The sequence below is a fragment of the Oncorhynchus tshawytscha genome, linkage group LG30 (assembly GCF_018296145.1).
Source record: "Oncorhynchus tshawytscha isolate Ot180627B linkage group LG30, Otsh_v2.0, whole genome shotgun sequence".
NCBI classification, from domain to species: Eukaryota; Metazoa; Chordata; class Actinopteri; order Salmoniformes; family Salmonidae; genus Oncorhynchus; species Oncorhynchus tshawytscha.
Window position 1 is genome coordinate 39,643,582 of NC_056458.1, and position 25,460 is coordinate 39,669,041.

The 25,460-nt window shown below is 44.8% G+C and overlaps 1 protein-coding gene across 1 annotated transcript in view; it reads left to right on the forward strand.

Annotated features, from left to right (window-relative positions):
* LOC112228318 (gamma-aminobutyric acid receptor subunit gamma-2) overlaps positions 1-25,460 on the forward strand; it is an 84,141-nt gene that overhangs the window by 29,997 nt on the left and 28,684 nt on the right. The gene's annotated exons all lie outside the window — the stretch shown is intronic.

Genomic DNA, 25,460 nt, shown 5'->3' on the forward strand with positions numbered 1-25,460 from the left:
CTCTCTCTCTCTCTCTCTCTCTCTCTCTGTCTCTCTGTCTCTCTGTCTCTCTCTCTCTCTCTCTCTCTCTCTCTCTCTCTCTCTCTCTCTCTCTCTCTCTCTCTCTCTCTCTCTCTCTCTGAGCTTCCCTATTCTGAATGTGGTTTACTCAAGGAGGCCCCTCCCTCTTTTCCATAACCCCCCTTCTGCTTTCTGGCACTTGCAGCATGCACACACCCTGGTGAATTAAAAGACTATGTGCCTAATACATAACAGAGGAAAACATATGCATTATGCATGCACACATTTTTGGTTGGATTCCAAAGCAGGAAATGAATTTGTCTCCTGAGGAAAATGGCTCTGCAGTGGAGCTAGTACTAGAGGCTGGTTAGAGGCTGTTTGGAGTTGAATGTTTATAATGTGTGGTGGTGTGTCAGGAGCCTTGTATGGAAATGCATGAATTCGTTGGGAAGTCACTGTGATATTCTCTGGCCTACAGCCTGACAGACAGCTTAATCTTTGGCCTGTACACACTATATGGTCATTAAAACATCTGGGTTTGCAAGGGACATGGCTGAAGTCTTCTCTAGGGGAAAATAATGTATGTAAAACTAAAGGCCAACCTATAAATCACAGTGTTTAATCAGTCAAGAAGATATACCACCATTTAAGCAGTTATTTCCCCTAACTGGCAGTTACAGAAGAAGTGCTAACCAGAGGAAACATTATCAGTTCCCATTGTCATAAATGTGGCAAGAGTCTTTTGGCTTCTGGAGGGAAATTAAGAAAGATCTTAAAAAGATACTACATTTATTTAGGCTATTCGCTTAAATGGATATTGATCGAACAGAATGGATCTTTGTTGGCTACATTCCATCAGTGTAAGACAATCACCCTGGCCTAAAGAAACAGAAATGATTCTAGCAGATATGCTTTAGTAGAGCAATTATGTCTGGTATTTTCTTCAGATTACAGTCTCACTATATTTTGAAGGCGATGTTGTTGTCCTGAAAGGTACATCCGTTTAGTAATCCATTTAACTGAGAAGGGAACATAATGTACCATGCATGTATTATTACAAATCCTTTTGATCATTGCTTTGATGACTAGGTTACAGATGGCAGACATGATGGTTACAGTTAGCATTACAGGTATGATGACTAGGTTACAGATGGCAGACATGATGGTTACAGTTAGCATTACAGGTATGATGACTAGGTTACAGATGGCAGACATGATGGTTACAGTTAGCATTACAGGTATGATGACTAGGTTACAGATGGCAGACATGATGGTTACAGTTAGCATTACAGGTATGATGGCTAGGTTACAGATGGCTGACATGATGGTTACAGTTAACATTACAGGTATGATGACTAGGTTACAGATGGCAGACATGATGGTTACAGTTAACATTACAGGTATGATGACTAGGTTACAGATGGCAGACATGATGGTTACAGTTAACATTACAGGTATGATGACTAGGTTACAGATGGCAGACATGATGGTTACAGTTAACATTACAGGTATGATGACTAGGTTACAGATGGCAGACATGATGGTTACAGTTAACATTACAGGTATGATGACTAGGTTACAGATGGCAGACATGATGGTTACAGTTAACATTACAGGTATGATGACTAGGTTACAGATGGCAGACATGATGGTTACAGAGAGCATTACAGGTATGATGACTAGGTTACAGATGTGATGGTTATGACTAGGTTACAGATGGCAGACATGATGGTTACAGTTAGCATTACAGGTATGATGACTAGGTTACAGATGGCAGACATGATGGTTACAGAGAGCATTACAGGTATGATGACTAGGTTACAGATGGCAGACATGATGGTTACAGTTAGCATTACAGGTATGATGACTAGGTTACAGATGGCAGACATGATGGTTACAGTTAACATTACAGGTATGATGACATTACAGATGTATGGTATGACTAGGTTACAGATGGCAGACATGATGGTTACAGTTAACATTACAGGTATGATGACTAGGTTACAGATGGCAGACATGATGGTTACAGAACATTACAGGTAGCATTACAGGTATGATGACTAGGTTACAGATGATGACAGACATGATGGTTACAGAGAGCATTACAGGTATGATGACTAGGTTACAGATGGCAGACATGATGGTTACAGAACATTACAGGTATGATGATGGTTACAGATGGCAGACATGATGGTACAGATTACAGGTATGATGGCTAGGTTACAGATGGCAGACATGATGGTTACAGAGGTATGATGGCATTACAGGGCAGACATGATGGTTATGACATTAGGTATACAGATGGCAGACATGATGGTTACAGAGAGCATTACAGGTATGATGACTAGGTTACAGATGGCAGACATGATGGTTACAGAGTTAGCATTACAGCATTACAGGTATGATGACTAGGTTACAGATGGCAGACATGATGGTTACAGAGAGCATTACAGGTATGATGACTAGGTTACAGATGGCAGACATGATGGTTACAGTTAACATTACAGGTATGATGACTAGGTTACAGATGGCAGACATGATGGTTACAGTTAACATTACAGGTATGATGACTAGGTTACAGATGGCAGACATGATGGTTACAGTTAACATTACAGGTATGATGACTAGGTTACAGATGGCAGACATGATGGTTACAGTTAACATTACAGGTATGATGACTAGGTTACAGATGGCAGGCATGATGGTTACAGAGAGCATTACAGGTATGATGACTAGGTTACAGATGGCAGACATGATGGTTACAGTTAGCATTACAGGTATGATGACTAGGTTACAGATGGCAGACATGATGGTTACAGAGAGCATTACAGGTATGATGACTAGGTTACAGATGGCAGACATGATGGTTACAGTTAGCATTACAGGTATGATGACTAGATGACTAGGTTACAGATGGCAGGCATGATGGTTACAGATGGCAGACATGATGGTTAGCATTACAGGTATGATGACTAGGTTACAGATGGCAGACATGATGGTTACAGTTAACATTACAGGTATGATGACTAGGTTACAGATGGCAGACATGATGGTTACAGAGAGCATTACAGGTATGATGACTAGGTTACAGATGGCAGACATGATGGTTACAGAGAGCATTACAGGTATGATGACTAGGTTACAGATGGCAGACATGATGGTTACAGAGAGCATTACAGGTATGATGACTAGGTTACAGATGGCAGACATGATGGTTACAGTTAACATTACAGGTATGATGACTAGGTTACAGATGGCAGACATGATGGTTACAGTTAACATTACAGGTATGATGACTAGGTTACAGATGGCTGACATGATGGTTACAGTTAACATTACAGGTATGATGACTAGGTTACAGATGGCAGACATGATGGTTACAGAGAGCATATTCTTTAAAAAGCTCCATGTAATGATCTGAACTAATAATGTGGAAGATGTACATACATTCTCGGATGACAACGGAACCAACTCCTTTCAGCATATAGCCCTGATCAAGGGGTTATGTTTGAGTTACTATTTTAAGTAGTCTATGTATCATGTAAACTATTGCATTTGTAGATAGTGAAATGTAAGCTGACCTGTTGAAAGTGTAAAGCTGTGTATGGAGAAGATAAACTGAATGTGTCTTTCTGACCAGATGAATCCTGGCACACTTCATCTTCATAGCTATTTCATCAAACTTGAACTTCTCCTCCTGGAACCCAATCAGAGACAGAATGAAATGGTCTGTTTATTTTAGGAGGCAGTTTACAAAGCAGCACTCTATCTGTCTGCCGTGAGCGGCTGCTCCGACAGCTGTTGTCTTTCATAGTCACACAGTAGCTTCTGATCCCAGGGATAACACCAGCTCTGAAGTCAGTCAGTGAAACAGGGAAAATACAACACAAGGTCTTGGAATAACACTCACTGTTTATACAACTGAGAGGGAATTACATTGATTGGAGATAGTAGACTACAGTTAGATTCCTTTACCTTGCAATAGATGCAGGACTAAATGGCGTTCTTTCTGTTCTTTTGACTCAAAGGTTAGATAAACAAACAGCTGTTCTGTTACAGGACAAGGGAAAGTGGAGCCGCGATTGTAATGGTGCAGTCCATTGTGGGGCTTGCCTCGGTTTAACATTCTGAAACACCATCTGGTGAAAATGTATTCCGAGGGGGCGGAGGAGGGATCATGCCATTGCCCTCTGTATTTTAACTACAGTTTCATCCGTGCTGATATGGAAAATGTTGACTACTTGCCCTCAGAGCACATAGCTTGAGTTATATTTCAAATTTGGCCAAAAGCACAAAAAGAGAGAATTAAAGACAACACCACCTGCTCCTCCGCTGTGGTTGTTTGCCTTATAAGGAGGCTGTGTCTGCTTTGATTTGGTGTTTCTCCTCTGGCAACGTCAACGAGCTTAGTCCTTCATTGTGTCGCACCACATCAATTCCCCTCAGGGCCACAAATCTACCTGCCGAGCCCTATGTCCTCCTCAGTGTCTTGATCCAGCTCCCTGCTGCTGTCCGCTGCTGCTGACAAACCAAGATACTAGCTTCTCAGTTTCTTAAGGACAAGCAGTCTGAGAGTGAGAAACACATCAGAGAGTGAGAACATGAGTGAGAACATGAGGGAGGGAGAAGGAGAGTGGGAGAGAGAGACAGAGAGAGAGAGAGAGACGGATACTAAGACAGCGAAAGTAAATTACTTGAGGGTGTTGTGGATATTCTACACAGGGACACTCAAAGTCAATCTTAAATTAATAATGGTTTATTATCAGTTAAGTGGGGAGGTTCTAACATACTTGATACCCCACAGTGAACGTCTGTCAGGAGTTCTCTCGGGGCAGTCCCGTTACTTCCCTTAAAGACTGGTTATAGACACTTTTACCAGGCACAAGCAGGGACCAAGGATTGTTTATGACACCAAATACTTTTTCTTCACAAAGTAACATTTCCTTCACAAGGGTCTGATAGTTAGTTGTGAGTCGGACAATGTTTTTTTAATCCATGTGATTTGTTCCCGCCAAACACAGACCTTAGTTTGTGGGCATTTGAGTTAATCATCAGTATTATTGCAAAAGGACCTCCCCACATTCATTAGTTTCCTTCTGAGCGCATTAACAGAATAAATTAATTGTAAAAGCATCGTTTAAACAGAGCACGATTTAGGGCTATCGTCTCAAGTGTAAAAAGAGTCAATTGCATTCTCCATGTTTCATTCTCCATGTTTCATTCTCCATGTTTCATTCTCCATGTTTCATTCTCCATGTTTCATTCACTATGTTTCAATTTCCATTTTCCACATTTCCACTCTCTCTTTAAGATGAGTCATAGTATTGATTTTAAGCAGAGTAACTGATGGTTAATTTGTTATTTATCTGTGTTTTGTTGTGTTTTCGGGGCGAGTGCTATTCTTAGAAGGACCTTCTAGCTGCTGTGGCGTGCAGCTCTCTTGTCTGTGTGATTTAGCTGCAGTGGAGAAAGCCTCGGGACACATCAGCAGCCTCCCCACAGATGAGCCATTGACAGGGGAAATCTGGAGGCATTGTGGATGACAGGAAGTGGCCGGGGTGAGGGACTAGCACAGCACTCAGGACACGCGCCGCCAGCCCGCCCACCCCCCGATCCGCCAGCCCACCATCCTCACACAGCAGTGTGTCATTGTGCTCTCTGTAGCCCTTCAGTCCTGCACATGGGGGCCAGCAAAGGAACAAAGAAAACCCACCACAGCTTCTCCGAGGTGACTCGTCCTAGGGGGACAGTAGTGACATTACACTGAGCACTGACCAATTTATCTCCAGCAAATTCCCTTTTATATGTCCTACATTCATTCAACTCTAATGAATGGGGGGTATTATAGGGGTGTATTATGGGGTTTATTTTCTTAGTCTCAGAATTCCTGGATGTTTTGTTGTTGTTGCTGGACATCCTCTATACAAGCTCCTGATAGATGGATGGACGGAAGGCTTTGGGTCTATCAGCGTGCGTTAGTTGTACTGTACTCTAATATCAACACAGGATATTTTCTGAGGCAATCCACTGAGGGTGAAGAGACAAAACCTGTGGCAAAATAGTGACTGTGTGGCGGGAGGTTTGGGAATCATCCCAGGTACACCTTGGTGGCAATGTAGTGACTGTGTGACGGGAAGTTTGGGAATCATCCCAGGGACACCTTGGTGGCAATGTAGTGACTGTGTGGCGGGAGGTTTGGGAATCATCCCAGGGACACCTTGGTGGCAATGTAGTGACTGTGTGGCGGGAGGTTTGGGAATCATCCCAGGGACACCTTGGTGGCAATGTAGTGACTGTGTGGCGGGAGGTTTGGGAATCATCCCAGGGACACCTTGGTGGCAATGTAGTGACTGTGTGGCGGGAGGTTTGGGAATCATCCCAGGGACACCTTGGTGGCAATGTAGTGACTGTGTGGCGGGAGGTTTGGGAATCATCCCAGGGACACCTTGGTGGCAATGTAGTGACTGTGTGGCGGGAGGTTTGGGAATCATCCCAGGGACACCTTGGTGGCAATGTAGTGACTGTGTGCTGGGAGGTTAGGGAATTATCCCAGGGACATCTTGGTGGCAATGTAGTGACTGTGTGCTGGGAGGTTAGGGAATTATCCCAGGGACACCTTGGTGGCAATGTAGTGACTGTGTGGCGGGAGGTTTGGGAATCATCCCAGGGACACCTTGGTAAAAGTCTTGCAACAGGTTCGATAGAAGAAATCCACAGCAGATTCAGGAGAGACGCTGTTTTAGAAGAGCACCAAGAAGATACATTCACAGGGCAGATTGAGCTGGGTGACATCTATCGATGTTACATTGAGCTGGGTGACACCTATCGATGTTACAGTGAGCTGGGTGACACCTATCGATGTTACATTGAGCTGGGTGACATCTATCGATGTTACATTAGCTGGGTGACATCTATCGATCTTACATTGAGCTGGGTGACACCTATCGATGTTACATTGAGCTGGGTAACACCTATCGATGTTACATTGAGCTGGGTGACACCTATCGATGTTACATTGAGCTGGGTGACACCTATCGATGTTACATTGAGCTGGGTGACACCTATCGATGTTACATTGAGCTGGGTGACACCTATCGATGTTACATTGAGCTGGGTGACATCTATCGATCTTACATTGAGCTGGGTGACACCTATCGATGTTACATTGAGCTGGGTAACACCTATCGATGTTACATTGAGCTGGGTGACACCTATCGATGTTACATTGAGCTGGGTAACACCTATCGATGTTACAGTGAGCTGGGTGACACCTATCGATGTTACATTGAGCTGGGTGACACCTATCGATGTTACATTGAGCTGGGTGACACCTATCGATGTTACATTGAGCTGGGTGACACCTATCAATGTTACATTGAGCTGGGTGACACCTATCGATGTTACAGTGAGCTGGGTGACACCTATCGATGTTACAGTGAGCTGGGTGACACCTATCGATGTTACAGTGAGCTGGGTGACACCTATCGATGTTACATTGAGCTGGGTGACACCTATCGATGTTACAGTGAGCTGGGTGACACCTATCGATGTTACAGTGAGCTGGGTGACACCTATCAATGTTACAGTGAGCTGGGTGACACCTATCGATGTTACAGTGAGCTGGGTGACACCTATCGATGTTACAGTGAGCTGGGTGACACCTATTGATGTTACATTGAGCTGGGTGACACCTATCGATGTTACAGTGAGCTGGGTGACACCTATTGATGTTACAGTGAGCTGGGTGACACCTATCGATGTTACATTGAGCTGGGTGACACCTATCGATGTTACAGTGAGCTGGGTGACACCTATCGATGTTACAGTGAGCTGGGTGACACCTATCGATGTTACATTGAGCTGGGTGACACCTATCGATGTTACAGTGGGCTGGGTGACACCTATTGATGTTACAGTGAGCTGGGTGACACCTATCGATGTTACATTGAGCTGGGTGACACCTATCGATGTTACAGTGAGCTGGGTGACACCTATCGATGTTACAGTGAGCTGGGTGACACCTATCGATGTTACAGTGAGCTGGGTGACACCTATCGATGTTACATTGAGCTGGGTGACACCTATCGATGTTACAGTGAGCTGGGTGACACCTATCGATGTTACAGTGAGCTGGGTGACACCTATCAATGTTACAGTGAGCTGGGTGACACCTATCGATGTTACAGTGAGCTGGGTGACACCTATCGATGTTACAGTGAGCTGGGTGACACCTATTGATGTTACATTGAGCTGGGTGACACCTATCGATGTTACAGTGAGCTGGGTGACACCTATTGATGTTACAGTGAGCTGGGTGACACCTATCGATGTTACATTGAGCTGGGTGACACCTATCGATGTTACAGTGAGCTGGGTGACACCTATCGATGTTACAGTGAGCTGGGTGACACCTATCGATGTTACATTGAGCTGGGTGACACCTATCGATGTTACAGTGGGCTGGGTGACACCTATTGATGTTACAGTGAGCTGGGTGACACCTATCGATGTTACATTGAGCTGGGTGACACCTATCGATGTTACAGTGAGCTGGGTGACACCTATCGATGTTACAGTGAGCTGGGTGACACCTATCGATGTTACAGTGAGCTGGGTGACACCTATCGATGTTACATTGAGCTGGGTGACACCTATCGATGTTACAGTGAGCTGGGTGACACCTATCGATGTTACAGTGAGCTGGGTGACACCTATCGATGTTACAGTGAGCTGGGTGACACCTATCGATGTTACAGTGAGCTGGGTGACACCTATCGATGTTACAGTGAGCTGGGTGACACCTATCAATGTTACAGTGAGCTGGGTGACACCTATCGATGTTACAGTGAGCTGGGTGACACCTATCAATGTTACAGTGAGCTGGGTGACACCTATCGATGTTACAGTGAGCTGGGTGACACCTATCGATGTTACAGTGAGCTGGGTGACACCTATCGATGTTACAGTGAGCTGGGTGAATGGAATATGAATGACAGTCATCCAATATGCTGTAATATAAAGTGGATTGAACAAAGTAGAAAGAAAAACTGAACAATGTTCATACAGTCTTTTATTGCTGCTTACAGATATTCAATGTGTAACATAAGTGAGTAGACTTTTGGATTCTACACTATTTGGTGTTCGCCTGTCCAGAAAAAAACTGTGATTCAGTAATAATGCGTTTATCACATTTATCAAGTGCTTTTTATCTGATTTTTTTTTTTTTATTTTTATTTTTACCTTTATTTAACCAGGTAGGCAAGTTGAGAACAAGTTCTCATTTACAATTGCGACCTGGCCAAGATAAAGCAAAGCAGTTCGACAGATACAACGACACAGAGTTACACATGGAGTAAAACAAACATACAGTCAATAATACAGTATAAACAAGTCTATATACAATGTGAGCAAATGAGGTGAGAAGGGAGGTAAAGGCAAAAAAGGCCATGATGGCAAAGTAAATGCAATATAGCAAGTAAAACACTGGAATGGTAGTTTTGCAATGGAAGAATGTGCAAAGTAGAAATAAAAATAATGGGGTGCAAAGGAGCAAAATAAATAAATAAATAAAAATTAAATACAGTTGGGAAAGAGGTAGTTGTTTGGGCTAAATTATAGGTGGGCTATGTACAGGTGCAGTAATCTGTGAGCTGCTCTGACAGTTGGTGCTTAAAGCTAGTGAGGGAGATAAGTGTTTCCAGTTTCAGAGATTTTTGTAGTTCGTTCCAGTCATTGGCAGCAGAGAACTGGAAGGAGAGGCGGCCAAAGGAAGAATTGGTTTTGGGGGTGACTAGAGAGATATACCTGCTGGAGCGTGTGCTACAGGTGGGAGATGCTATGGTGACCAGCGAGCTGAGATAAGGGGGGACTTTACCTAGCAGGGTCTTGTAGATGACATGGAGCCAGTGGGTTTGGCGACGAGTATGAAGCGAGGGCCAGCCAACGAGAGCGTACAGGTCGCAATGGTGGGTAGTATATGGGGCTTTGGTGATAAAACGGATTGCACTGTGATAGACTGCATCCAATTTGTTGAGTAGGGTATTGGAGGCTATTTTGTAAATGACATCGCCAAAGTCGAGGACTGGTAGGATGGTCAGTTTTACAAGGGTATGTTTGGCAGCATGAGTGAAGGATGCTTTGTTGCGAAATAGGAAGCCAATTCTAGATTTAACTTTGGATTGGAGATGTTTGATATGGGTCTGGAAGGAGAGTTTACAGTCTAACCAGACACCTAAGTATTTGTAGTTGTCCACGTATTCTAAGTCAGAGCCGTCCAGAGTAGTGATGTTGGACAGGCTGGTAGGTGCAGGTAGCGATCGGTTGAAGAGCATGCATTTAGTTTTACTTGTATTTAAGAGCAATTGGAGGCCACGGAAGGAGAGTTGTATGGCATTGAAGCTTGCCTGGAGGGTTGTTAACACAGTGTCCAAAGAAGGGCCGGAAGTATACAGAATGGTGTCGTCTGCGTAGAGGTGGATCAGGGATTCACCAGCAGCAAGAGCGACCTCATTGATGTATACAGAGAAGAGAGTCGGTCCAAGAATTGAACCCTGTGGCACCCCCATAGAGACTGCCAGAGGTCCGGACAGCAGACCCTCCGATTTGACACACTGAACTCTATCAGAGAAGTAGTTGGTGAACCAGGCGAGGCAATTATTTGAGAAACCAAGGCTGTCGAGTCTGCCGATGAGGATGTGGTGATTGACAGAGTCGAAAGCCTTGGCCAGATCAATGAATACGGCTGCACAGTAATGTTTCTTATCGATGGCGGTTAAGATATCGTTTAGGACCTTGAGCGTGGCTGAGGTGCACCCATGACCAGCTCTGAAACCAGATTGCATAGCAGAGAAGGTATGGTGAGATTCGAAATGGTCGGTAATCTGTTTGTTGACTTGGCTTTCGAAGACCTTAGAAAGGCACGGTAGGATAGATATAGGTCTGTAGCAGTTTGGGTCAAGAGTGTCCCCCCCCTTTGAAGAGGGGGATGACCGCAGCTGCTTTCCAATCTTTGGGAATCTCAGACGACACGAAAGAGAGGTTGAACAGGCTAGTAATAGGGGTGGCAACAATTTCGGCAGATAATTTTAGAAAGAAAGGGTCCAGATTGTCTAGCCCGGCTGATTTGTAGGGGTCCAGATTTTGCAGCTCTTTCAGAACATCAGCTGAATGGATTTGGGAGAAGGAGAAATGGGGAAGGCTTGGGCGAGTTGCTGTTGGGGGTGCAGTGCTGTTGTCCGGGGTAGGAGTAGCCAGGTGGAAAGCATGGCCAGCCGTAGAAAAATGCTTATTGAAATTCTCAATTATGGTGGATTTATCATTGGTGACAGTGTTTCCTATCTTCAGTGCAGTGGGCAGCTGGGAGGAGGTGTTCTTATTCTCCATGGACTTTACAGTGTCCCAGAACTTTTTGAGTTAGTGTTGCAGGAAGCAAATTTCTGCTTGAAAAAGCTAGCCTTGGCTTTTCTAACTGCCTGTGTATAATGGTTTCTAGCTTCCCTGAACAGCTGCATATCACGGGGGCTGTTCGATGCTAATGCAGAACGCCATAGGATGTTTTTGTGTTGGTTAAGGGCAGTCAGGTCTGGGGAGAACCAAGGGCTATATCTGTTCCTGGTTCTAAATTTCTTGAATGGGGCATGTTTATTTAAGATGGTTAGGAAGGCATTTTTAAAAAATATCCAGGCATCCTCTACTGACGGGATGAGATCAATATCCTTCCAGGATACCCCGGCCAGGTCGATTAGAAAGGCCTGCTCGCAGAAGTGTTTCAGGGAGCGTTTTACAGTGATGAGTGGAGGTCGTTTGACCGCTGACCCATTACGGATGCAGGCAATGAGGCAGTGATCGCTGAGATCTTGGTTGAAGACAGCAGAGGTGTATTTAGAGGGGAAGTTGGTTAGGATGATATCTATGAGGGTGCCCGTGTTTAAGGCTTTGGGGAGGTACCTGGTAGGTTCATTGATAATTTGTGTGAGATTGAGGGCATCAAGTTTAGATTGTAGGATGGCTGGGGTGTTAAGCATGTTCCAGTTTAGGTCACCTAGCAGCACGAACTCTGAAGATAGATGGGGGGCAATCAGTTCACATATGGTGTCCAGAGCACAGCTGGGGGCAGAGGGTGGTCTATAGCAGGTGGCAACGGTGAGAGACTTGTTTTTAGAGAGGTGGATTTTTAAAAGTAGAAGTTCAAATTGTTTGGGTACAGACCTGGATAGTAGGACAGAACTCTGCAGGCTATCTTTGCAGTAGATTGCAACACCGCCCCCTTTGGCAGTTCTATCTTGTCTGAAAATGTTGTAGTTTGGAATTAAAATTTCTGAATTTTTGGTGGTCTTCCTAAGCCAGGATTCAGACACAGCTAGAACATCCGGGTTGGCTGAGTATGCTAAAGCAGTGAATAGAACAAACTTAGGGAGGAGGCTTCTAATGTTAACATGCATGAAACCAAGGCTATTACGGTCACAGAAGTCATCAAAAGAGAGCGCCTGGGGAATAGGAGTGGAGCTAGGCACTGCAGGGCCTGGATTCACCTCTACATCGCCAGAGGAACATAGGAGGAGTAGAATAAGGGTACGGCTAAAAGCTATGAGAATTGGTCGTCTAGAACGTCTGGAACATAGAGTAAAAGGAGGTTTCTGGGGGCGATAAAATAGCATCAAGGTATAATGTACAGACAAATGTATGGTAGGATGTGAATACAGTGGAGGTAAACCTAGGTATTGAGTGATGAAGAGAGAGATATTGTCTCTAGAAACATCATTGAAACCAGGAGATGTCATTGCATGTGTGGGTGGTGGAACTAATAGGTTGGATAAGGTATAGTGAGCAGGACTAGAGGCTCTACAGTGAAATAAGCCAATAAACACTAACCAGAACAGCAATGGACAAGACATATTGACATTAAGGAGAGGCATGCTTAGTCGAGTGATCAAAAGGGTCCGGTGAGTGGAGAGGTTGGTTGGTGATTTAGACAGCTAGCCAGGCCATCGGTAGCAAGCTAGCATAGGATGGAGGTCTGTTGTTAGCCACCTCTTGCGTTCTGTCAGTAGATTAGTGGGGTTCCGTGTGGTAGAGGGGATTAATCCAAATCACACAACAACAAAAATAAAAACAATAGATATAGTTATAGATGCCCAAGAAGAAAACATAATAATAATAAAAATAAATAAATTGTCCGATTGTCTATTCAGATAGCAGCCGGTAAGATAGCTAACGGTTAGCAGGCCGCAGATGGGCGTTCAGGTAACGTCGCGACGGAGGAGCCAGCCGGATCTCCTTCGGGTAGATAACGTCGGCAGTCCAGTTATGAAGGCCCGGTGGGGCTCCGCGTAGGCAGTAGAACGGGTCCGGATAGGTGACTGCAGCCCAGGAGTGATTGATGGAACTCAGGAGTGATTGACGGAGCTGGCTAGCTCCGGAATAATTGATGTTTGCTCCGGAATCGACGAAGGCCGATAGTCACACGGATAGCAGCTAGCTAGCTGTGAGATCCGGGTATGAATGTCCAGAGAGCAGTCGAAATCCAGGGACATGGAGAGAAATTGGTCCGGTATGTTCCGTTCCGTTCCGAGCCGCGCTGCGCCCGTACAGAACTGGCGATAGATTTTCGAGCTAAAGGATAGCTGATGACAACAAACCGTGGTTAGCTGAATACTAACGATTTGCCAGTAAAGAAGCTAACTAGCTTCTGGATTAGCTTCTGGCTAGTTTCAGGCTAGCTTCTTGGAGGATTACAGATTTGAGGTAAATAATACTTTTTATAAATATAAATTGGTGAGGCGGGTTGCAGGAGAGTGTTTTGAAGATGAGTTGATGGAAAATAAAAATGAAATGTATGTGAAAAAAGTTGTAAATATATATATATACAGGACACGACAAGACGAGGACAAAAGACGTCTGAACTGCTATGCCACCTTGGAGATGAAAATGATCTCCACGTACCTCTCAGTTTGTGTGAAAAGGGTTAGAAATGCTACACACGGTATATAATCAATTTACCACGGTGGTGCGGCTGTGTTCCCATAGTAGGAACTGGTCTCTGAACTCCTTACTTCCTCCTGGGTCATGCCAGTGATGAGCAAAGCAGAGAGGTGGGAATGGAGGCTGTGAGACAGGCACAATCCCCTGTGCTGAGTCGAAATACCAATCCCCTGTGCTGAGTTAAAATACCAATCCCCAGTGAGTGCTGAGTTAAAATACCAATCCCCTGTGCTGAGTTAAAATACCAATCCCCCGTGCTGAGTTAAAATACCAATCCCCAGTGCTGAGTTAAAATACCAATCCCCTGTGCTGAGTTAAAATACCAATCCCCTGTGCTGAGTTAAAATACCAATCCCCCGTGCTGAGTTAAAATACCAATCCCCCGTGCTGAGTTAAAATACCAATCCCCAGTGCTGAGTTAAAATACCAATCCCCTGTGCTGAGTTAAAATACCAATCCCCTGTGCTGAGTTAAAATACCAATCCCTGTGCTGAGTTAAAATACCAATCCCCTGTGCTGAGTTAAAATACCAATCCCCCGTGCTGAGTTAAAATAGCAATCCCATGTGCTGAGTTAAAATACCAACACCTTGTGCTGAGTTAAAATACCAATCCCCTGTGCTGAGTTAAAATACCAACAACTTGTGCTGAGTTAAAATACCAATCCCATGTGCTGAGTTAAAATACCAACAACTTGTGCTGAGTTAAAATACCAATCCCATGTGCTGAGTTAAAAGACCAATCCCCTGTGCTGAGTAAAAATACCAATCCCCTGTGCTGAGTTAAAATACCAACAACTTGTGCTGAGTTAAAATACCAATCCCATGTGCTGAGTTAAAATACCAACAACCTGTTTTTTCTCCATCTCCATCCAGCCTGAAACAGACTAGTAAGTCCGTAATTATCACCTGGACACAGACGCTGCTGATGAACCAAAGAAAATATATTGCTTTGGGAAAATAACTGCTTGTTTTCCTCCCCATTGACTACCACCTGCATATTAAGAGCTCTTGTGGGCACCAGATAGGGGGATAGAGAGAAACTGGTGTAGAGGGGGATAGAGAGAAACCGGGGGAGAGGGGAATAGAGAGAAACAGAGGGAGAAGGGGGTAGAGAGAAACAGGGAGAGAGGGGTAGAGAGAAACAGGGAGAGAGGGGTAGAGAGAAGCAGGGAGTTAAACAGGGAGATGTGGGATATAGAGAAACAGGCAAATAGATGGCAAGATAAACAGAAAAGGAGAGATGAAAATAGACCACAACATCCCAGCATCCCAAAGTCTCACAACAGCTCCTAAACCAGAGCCAGAGAACATGAAGCCCTACTGTACAATCACAGTAACGGTTGAAATTCTAAACAGGGATTTGAATTTGCTAATACTTTCCACTTATTCTCTCCCTCATTTGATGGAGTGAAACCCCAGCATCCTGCCTTGGTGCGCGTCAGATGAATAAACTAGGACACAGGAATACATTGAGCAGAAATGAAATCAACCCATTTGTGAGTGTGGGACATTGTAAGGCTGCGTGACAGTTGTTATTTCTTGGCACAGGATGGAGGCAGCGAAGTGAGGTATAGTGTATAAACAGGCTGGGCTGTCAGGGACCTGCCGGTTGGCAGGTCCCCAGTGTCTGCTGGTGCACCCTGCAAGGGAAGGCCGTCACGCTGACACATCCTGGCATGTCATTATCTGAGCTGAGAGGGCTGGGAGGGCTGCACTGGGGACCGTCAGGGGGCTAGACCAGCTCAGCCAGCACACACTTTAATATCACTTAATAGCCTTCCATCCACTCCCAACACCACACTGTTGAGACAGCACAGCAGCTAGCCCAGTATCGGGCATTGAGTTTTGAGCTGCAGGAAACAGTGCAGACTCAACGCCACTCTGAGGAGCAGTAGCTGGGAGGAGAGTCGTGGAGATCATGATCAAATTATCCAGCCATGTAGTCTTCCCTGAGAGCACAGTGAATAGGAAATGGGTATCGTGTTCCCGAGTCCATGGCTCACTTCTCCAGCCATTACTGCTCTCAGCCACAATTGGACTGACTGTACTGGACCGTCTCCAAGCTAATAACCAAGGAAACGAGGAGGAGAGAGGAGACTTGTTGCTCGCTGGTTACAGTAGTTTCTGACAATTGTTTATTGTTTACTACAACAGAAAGTGTTACAGTGTGTAATCTCTTCATGGAAACCTGAGCTAGTCATCATATTTCTGTGACTTTACATTAGATGTCAGATCACTGCAGGCAATAAGACGATCACCTTGCTTTCACACATGGTAAATTGGGCACTATCCATGAATCTCTGTGATATAAGGCCGCTGCTACATCTTTGCTGTCGTGTAAGCAATTTTGCACCTTTCTCATGTCCACATTAAATGTGAAATATTCTCAGTTTGTAGTAACCCCTCACAAAATCACTCTTGAGCTTATTACTTTGCAAGTAAAATGGATCCCTGCCTAGAGAAAAGATTGCTATGACAACCCGACCATTCTCGCTAGCACACACATTGCTCTGTCTGTCTGTCTGTCTGTCTGTCTGTCTGTCTGTCTGTCTGTCTGTCTGTCTGTCTGTCTGTCTGTCTGTCTGTCTGTCTGTCTGTCTGTCTGTCTGTCTGTCTGTCTGTCTGTCTGTCTGCCTGCCTGCCTGCCTGCCTGCCTGCCTGCCTGTCTGTCTGTCTGTCTGTCTGTCTGTCTGTCTGTCTGTCTGTCTGTCTGTCTGTTTGCCTGCCTGCCTGCCTGCCTGCCTGCCTGCCTGTCTGTCTGTCTGTCTGTCTGTCTGTCTGTCTGTCTGTCTGTCTGTCTGTCTGTCTGTCTGTCTGCCTGCCTGCCTGCCTGCCTGTCTGCCTGTCTGTCTGCCTGCCTGTCTATCTGTCTGCCTGTCTGCCTGCCTGCCTGTCTGCCTGCCTGTCTGCCTGTCTGTCTGTCTGTTTGCCTATGCATGTCCAGTACAGTATGAGTATGACTGAACTGACCCCCTGCCTTGTCTTTTAATTGAAAGCCTACCCTAATGCCCTGTGTGCTGCATACCTCTGAGCTACAATAATGGTGCATCTCCTTGCTGCCGCCAACCACAGCATTGGCTTGCCTTCACTAATTAGATCTTGTCTTTTTGAATTTTAGATTATCATATTTTTCCCAGCACATCCAGGATTAGAGATTGCTCATCAGCACTCTTTTTGTTCTGTGAGGAGAATTAGTCTCCCCCTAAACCAGTTCAAATGGATAGCGAGCAGAGGAAGATAAGAAAATAAATATATTAGGTATGGGGACTGACTGGACTAGGAGTAAAACAGTGATTACGTAAGAGGTGTGAACTTCATCTCTCAGGATATGAATCAGAAATACTTTAATAACCTCCTAAAGGGTTCTTCAGCTGTTCAAATAAGATAACCCTTTTTGGTTCCAGTTAAAACGTTTTTCTGTTCCAGGTAGAACCCTTTGGGTTCAACATGGATCCCAAAAGGCTTCTACCCAGAACCAAAAAATCTTCTTCAAAGGGTTCTCCTATGGGACAGCCAAAGAACCCTTTTAGGTTCTAGATTGCACCTTCTTATTCTAAGAGTGTGGCCACATTTTTTGAGTAAACTGGAATGTAAATGTAGAGGGAGACTGAATGTCTCTGAATTCAAATGACCTTTGCTGTGTTCATGTGAACATCAAAACTACAATATAACAAAACAATTTTTTAAATACATGAGAATGGAGAGATCCTTTATTCAGGTCTACAGTAAACTGTGTGTAAACATGATGTAATCCCAACCTGCCGTATTCTAAAATAATCTACTGTGCCAATTTGCTTTTTAATATTTTGCACTGTCGAAATATCACCCACTGGCTGTCTTCCACAAATAGCTGAATTAAAAAACATTTAAATAACAAATCTGTTGTTCTGGTAATATTTTCTGTTACAGCAGAGTTTCCCAACTGGCGCCCGGGCGCCAAATTTGGCCTACGGGTAGTTCTATTTGCCCCCAGTTTTCAAGTATATAAACTTAGCAAAAAAAGAAATGTCCTCTCTCTTTATTTTGACAAGTTATTAAAACTTAGGACACTAAAGAGGCCTTTCTACTGACACCACAAGAAAGATGCCAGTAGAAAGGCCTCTTTAGTGTCCTAAGTTTTAATAACTGTGACCTTAATTGCCTACCGTCTTTAAGCTGTTAGTGTCTTAACAACCGTTCCACAGGTGCATGTTCATGAATTGTTTATGGTTCGTTGAACAAGCATGGGAAACAGTGTTTAAACCCTTTACAATGAAGATCTGTGACGTTATTTGGATATTTATGAATTATCTTTGAAAGACAGGGTCCTGAAAAAGGGATGTTTATTTTTTTTCTTTCTGAGTTTATATACAGTAGCAGTCAGAAGTTTACATTCACCTTAGCCAAATACGTTTAAACTCAGTTTTTCACAATTCCTGACATGTAGTCCTAGTAAAAATTCCCTGTCTTAGGTCAGCTAGGATCATCACTTTATTTTCAGAATGTGACATGTCAGAATAATAGTAGAGAGAATGATTTATTTCAGCTTTTATTTGTTTCATTACATTCCCAGTGGGTCAGAAGTTTACATTCACTCAATTAGTATTTGGTAGCATTGCCTTTAAATTGTTTAACTTGGGTCAAAAGTTTCAGGTAGCCTTCCACAAGCTTCCCACAATAAGTTCCAAGTGATTTTTAATTGAAGAAATCTGTTCCCAAGTATTCCCAAAGATATTAGAGAGACATGTGATAGTATATAAATGTAAGCAAGGTTTGAAATGATTTGGTTTTACTCAAACATTACATCTCTTTAGGGTTAGGCTTCTTGCGGTCAATTTGCTGTCTATAAATGATTTGTTATTATGTTCCGGCCCCCGACCAACCGCTCAAGAACAAATCGGCCCTCACCACCCCCTCATCTAGCTGGCCACACAGTGACAGTGCTCAACACCCCCTCTTATAGCTGGCCCCACAGTGATAGTGCTCACCACCCCCTCTTACAGCTGGCCCCACAGTGACAGTGCTCAACACCCCCTCTTATAGCTGGCCCCACAGTGATAGTGCTCACCACCCCCTCTTACAGCTGGCCCCACAGTGATAGTGCTCACCACCCCCTCTTATAACTGGCCCCACAGTGATAGTGCTCACCACCCCCTCTTACACCTGGCCCCACAGTGATAGTGCTCACCACCCCTCTTATAGCTGGCCCCACGGTGAAAGTGGTCAACAACCCCTCTTATAGCTGGCCCCACAGTGATAGTGCTCACCACCCCCTCGTATAGCTGGCCCCACGGTGATAGTGCTCACCACCCCCTCGTATAGCTGGCCCCACAGTGATAGTGTTCAACACCCCTCTTATAGCTGGCCCCACGGTGATAGTGCTCACCACCCCCTCTTATAGCTGTCCCCACAGTGATAGTGCTCACCACCCCCTCGTATAGCTGGCCCCACAGTGATAGTGCTCACCACCCCCTCTTATAGCTGGCCCCACAGTAATAGTGCTCACCACCCCCTCTTATAGCTGGCCCCACAGTGATAGTGCTCACCACCCCCTCTTATAGCTGGCCCCACAGTGATAGTGCTCACCACCCCCTCTTATAGCTGGCCCCACGGTGACAGTGCTCAACAACCCCTCTTATAGCTGGCTCCCACAGTGATAGTGCTCACCACCCCCTCGTATAGCTGGCCCCACGGTGACAGTGCTCAACACCCCCTCTTATAGCTGGCCCCACAGTGATAGTGCTCACCACCCCCTCGTATAGCTGGCCCCACAGTGACAGTGCTCAACACCCCCTCTTATGGCTGGCCCCACAGTGATAGTGCTCACCACCCCCTCTTATAGACTGCTCTGTGGTTGTGCATAACGTTTTGTCTGCCATCCTTTCAGCAGATGCCTATGACCATAGGACGGACAGCATGTGCCGCAGGTCCCAGCCTGCTTGGCTCCATCATGCCAGTTTACAGATGTCTGTCTCAATCCCAGGGGATGAGAGAGAGATTCTCCAGTGGCAGCAGCTCTTCTCCTGATCTGCAACCCAACCTGGGATTAACATATCTCTTCTCATGAAACATATCTCTTCTCTTCTCATTCTCTCCTCCGGCAATATGTAGCCACCAACATTACTGGGAGTGATGTTTCAGCATTTCCTCCGTCCATCCAAAGAAAACAAAAATCATCTAAAAATGGAAAATGGAACTAGTTCTTTACCACTGTAGTCTTGTTGCAGTGGGATCTGGAATGGTAGGAGCATGGGCAGAGTGAGGCCTGTGTTATGTGCATAATACTATCCAGCAGTCCCAGAGGTTTTAACAGTGTGCTCTGATGAATGATCTCCCCTGCCAAGTTATTATTGTGTTCCATAACTCTTTATAGGAGAATATTACATTTGTGAGGTTTCTTCCTGCTTCTGGAAAATATGCAGCTATACTAATAAAAATACACAAAACAATACCTCAATATAAACAATGAGTTCGATTTTGAGTCGTTGTTTAGTCTAAGTGGTGAATTTGTCACAGAATTCTACATTTTTAAGCTTTTCAGAAAACATCAGAACACAGCAGAACATCTCACACCAATAGCCCACCAGTTGAAATTATTATGTTTTAGTCAAGCATCATATCTGTTTAGATGGAGGTAGAAATATTTCAACCCAGATAGACTAATTGAATCCAAGATCTGTCTCAACCTGATTAGAGAAAAGGGTCCATATTCATTGGTATGACCCAACCAAACCCATTGAGCCCATTTCCAACCATCTTCAATGTTCCTGGATAAGGCTTTGTATTTCCTCATGTCAAAGAGAAGTAAAGTAAATGTATAAATGTTTTAGGTATAGGCCCCACTAAGGAGTTGCCTGGTTGTGAGAAGGAAGCGTTGCTTCATGCATTCACACGGTGTGATGATTAAAGCAGAACTTCTACACCTACGTCATGTGTTCCACTATCTTGTGGGTTGACAGATGAGATCTCCTGGAAGAGAGAGGAGCTTTGAGGTGTGTGTGTGTGTGTGTGTGTGTGTGTGTGTGTGTGTGTGTGTGTGTGTGTGTGTGTGTGTGTGTGTGTGTGTGTGTGTTATGCGCACATGCGCTGGCCTCTCATTAGGGAGAAGCAAGCAGGGCCCTTTGATGTCCTGAAGCGCACAGAGAAATCCATTGGGACAAGCCGACTACTTCACCCACTGAAGCTCTGTAGATTCTGGGGAAGGAGAGAGAGACAGGGGGACGTATGCAGTACATGCCAAGGACCCGATATTACATTTCACTAAATCATTTGGGAGGGATATTTTTTGTTTGTATTTCTCTGAATACACAAAATAGAAAAGAGCAGAACCAGGAATGGTTGGCCATGATAATGTGATAATAGTAGAGCCAGGAATGGTGGGCCATGATAATGTGATAATAGTAGAGCCAGGAATGGTGGGCCATGATAATGTGATAATAGTAGAGCCAGGAATGGTGGGCCATGATAATGTGATAATAGTAGAGCCAGGAATGGTGGGCCATGATAATGTGATAATAGTAGAGCCAGGAATGGTGGGCCATGATAATGTGATAATATTAGAGCCAGGAATGGTGACTGGTGGGCCATGATAATGTGATAATAGTAGAGCCAGGAATGGTGGGCCATGATAATGTGATAATATTAGAGCCAGGAATGGTGACTGGTGGGCCATGATAATGTGATAATAGTAGAGCCAGGAATGGTGGGCCATGATAATGTGATAATATTAGAGCCAGGAATGGTGACTGGTGGGCCATGATAATGTGATAATAGCAGAGCCAAGAATGGTGACTGGTGGGCCATGATAATGTGATAATAGCAGAGCCAGGAATGGTGATTGGTGGGCCATGATAATGTGATAATAGCAGAGCCAGGAATGGTGATTGGTGGGCCATGATAATGTGTAATAGCAGAGCCAGGAATGGTGATTGGTGGGCCATGATAATGTGTAATAGCAGAGCCAGGAATGGTAATTGGTGGGCCATGATAATGTGATAATAGCAGAGCCAGGAATGGTGACTGGTGGGCCATGATAATGTGATAATAGCAGAGCCAGGAATGGTGACTGGTGGGCCATGATAATGTGATAATAGCAGAGCCAGGAATGGTGACTGGTGGGCCATGATAATGTGATAATAGCAGAGCCAGGAATGGTGACTGGTGGGCCATGATAATGTGATAATAGCAGAGCCAGGAATGGTGACTGGTGGGCCATGATAATGTGATAATAGCAGGGCCAGGAATGGTGACTGGTGGGCCATGATAATGTGATAATAGCAGAGCCAGGAATGGTGACTCGTGGGCCATGATAATGTGTTAATAGCAGAGCCAGGAATGGTGACTCGTGGGCCATGATAATGTGATAATAGCAGAGCCAGGAATGGTGACTGGTGGGCCATGATAATGTAATAATAGCAGAGCCAAGAATGGTGACTGGTGGGCCATGATAATGTGATAATAGCAGAGCCAGGAATGGTGATTGGTGGGCCATGATAATGTGTAATAGCAGAGCCAGGAATGGTGATTGGTGGGCCATGATAATGTGATAATAGCAGAGCCAGGAATGGTGACTGGTGGGCCATGATAATGTGATAATAGCAGAGCCAGGAATGGTGACTCGTGGGCCATGATAATGTGATAATAGCAGAGCCAGGAATGGTGACTGGTGGGCCATGATAATGTGATAATAGCAGAGCCAGGAATGGTGACTGGTGGGCCATGATAATGTGATAATAGCAGAGCCAGGAATGGTGACTGGTGGACCATGATAATGTGATAATAGCAGAGCCAGGAATGGTGACTGGTGGGCCATGATAATGTGATAATAGCAGGGCCAGGAATGGTGACTGGTGGGCCATGATAATGTGATAATAGCAGAGCCAGGAATGGTGACTCGTGGGCCATGGTAATGTGATAATAGCAGAGCCAGGAATGGTGACTCGTGGGCCATGATAATGTGTTAATAGCAGAGCCAGGAATGGTGACTCGTGGGCCATGATAATGTGATAATAGCAGAGCCAGGAATGGTGACTCGTGGGCCATGATAATGTAATAATAGCAGAGCCAAAAATGGTGACTGGTGGGCCATGATAATGTGATAATAGCAGAGCCAGGAATGGTGATTGGTGGGCCATGATAATGTGTAATAGCAGAGCCAGGAATGGTGATTGGTGGGCCATTATAATGTGATAATAGCAGAGCCAGGAATGGTGACTGGTGGGCCATGATAATGTGATAATAGCAGAGCCAGGAATGGTGACTGGTGGGCCATGATAATGTGATAATAGCAGAGCCAGGAATGGTGACTGGTGGGCCATGATATTGTGATAATAGCAGAGCCAGGAATGGTGACTGGTGGGCCATGATAATGTGAAAATAGCAGAGCCAGGAATGGTGACTGGTGGGCCATGATAATGTGATAATAGCAGAGCCAGGAATGGTGACTGGTGGGCCATGATAATGTGATAATAGCAGAGCCAGGAATGGTGACTGGTGGGCCATGATAATGTGATAATAGCAGGGCCAGGAATGGTGACTGGTGGGCCATGATAATGTGATAATAGCAGAGCCAGGAATGGTGACTCGTGGGCCATGATAATGTGATAATAGCAGAGCCAGGAATGGTGACTCGTGGGCCATGATAATGTAATAATAGCAGAGCCAAAATGGTGACTGGTGGGCCATGATAATGTGATAATAGCAGAGCCAGGAATGGTGATTGGTGGGCCATGATAATGTGTAATAGCAGAGCCAGGAATGGTGATTGGTGGGCCATTATAATGTGATAATAGCAGAGCCAGGAATGGTGACTGGTGGGCCATGATAATGTGATAATAGCAGAGCGAGGAATGGTGACTCGTGGGCCATGATAATGTGATAATAGCAGAGCCAGGAATGGTGACTGGTGGGCCATGATATTGTGATAATAGCAGAGCCAGGAATGGTGACTGGTGGGCCATGATAATGTGAAAATAGCAGAGCCAGGAATGGTGACTGGTGGGCCATGATAATGTGATAATAGCAGAGCCAGGAATGGTGACTGGTGGGCCATGATAATGTGATAATAGCAGAGCCAGGAATGGTGACTGGTGGGCCATGATAATGTGATAATAGCAGGGCCAGGAATGGTGACTGGTGGGCCATGATAATGTGATAATAGCAGAGCCAGGAATGGTGACTCGTGGGCCACGGTAATGTGATAATAGCAGAGCCAGGAATGGTGACTCGTGGGCCATGATAATGTGTTAATAGCAGAGCCAGGAATGGTGACTCGTGGGCCATGATAATGTGATAATAGCAGAGCCAGGAATGATGACTCGTGGGCCATGATAATGTAATAATAGCAGAGCCAAGAATGGTGACTGGTGGGCCATGATAATGTGATAATAGCAGAGCCAGGAATGGTGATTGGTGGGCCATGATAATGTGTGATAGCAGAGCCAGGAATGGTGATTGGTGGGCCATTATAATGTGATAATAGCAGAGCCAGGAATGGTGACTGGTGGGCCATGATAATGTGATAATAGCAGAGCGAGGAATGGTGACTCGTGGGCCATGATAATGTGATAATAGCAGAGCCAGGAATGGTGACTGGTGGGCCATGATAATGTGATAATAGCAGAGCCAGGAATGGTGACTGGTGGGACATGATAATGTGATAATAGCAGAGCCAGGAATGGTGACTGGTGGGCCATGATAATGTGATAATAGCAGAGCCAGGAATGGTGACTCGTGGGCCATGATAATGTGTTAATAGCAGAGCCAGGAATGGTGACTCGTGGGCCATGATAATGTGATAATAGCAGAGCCAGGAATGGTGACTCGTGGGCCATGATAATGATGTGATGTGTCACTGCTGCCATGCTGTGTGGAAAATGCTGTGTGGAAAATGATTGAGTTGTGTCTATCAAAGCTACAGCCTATGCTCTTTGTTTATCATACTGCACTCTCAATGTGGGGATAACCAGCTATACAGTGCCCTCAGGAAAGTATTCAGACCCCTTGACTTTTTCCACATTTTGTTATGCTTAAGCCTTATTCCAAAATTGATTCTTTTTTTTATTATACATCTCAGCAATCTACACACAATGCCCTATAATGACAAAGTGAATGTATTAAAAATAAAGTATTCAGACCCTTTGATATGAGACTCAAAATTGATCTCAGGTGCATCCTGTTTCCATTGATCATCCTTGAGATGTTTCTACAACTTGATTAGAGTCCACCTGTGGTAAATTCAATTGATTGGACATAATTTGAAAAGGCACACAGCTGTCTATACAAGATCCCACAGTTGACAGTGCATGTCAGAGGAAAAACCAAGCCATGAGGTTGAAAGAATTGTCTTTAGAGCTCCGAGACAGGATTGTGTCACGGCACAGATCTGGGGAAGAGTAGCAAAACATTTCTGCAGCATTGAAGGTCCCCAATAACACAGTGACTTTCATCAATCTTAAATGGAAGAAGTTTGGAACCACCAAGAATCTTCCTAGAGCTGGCC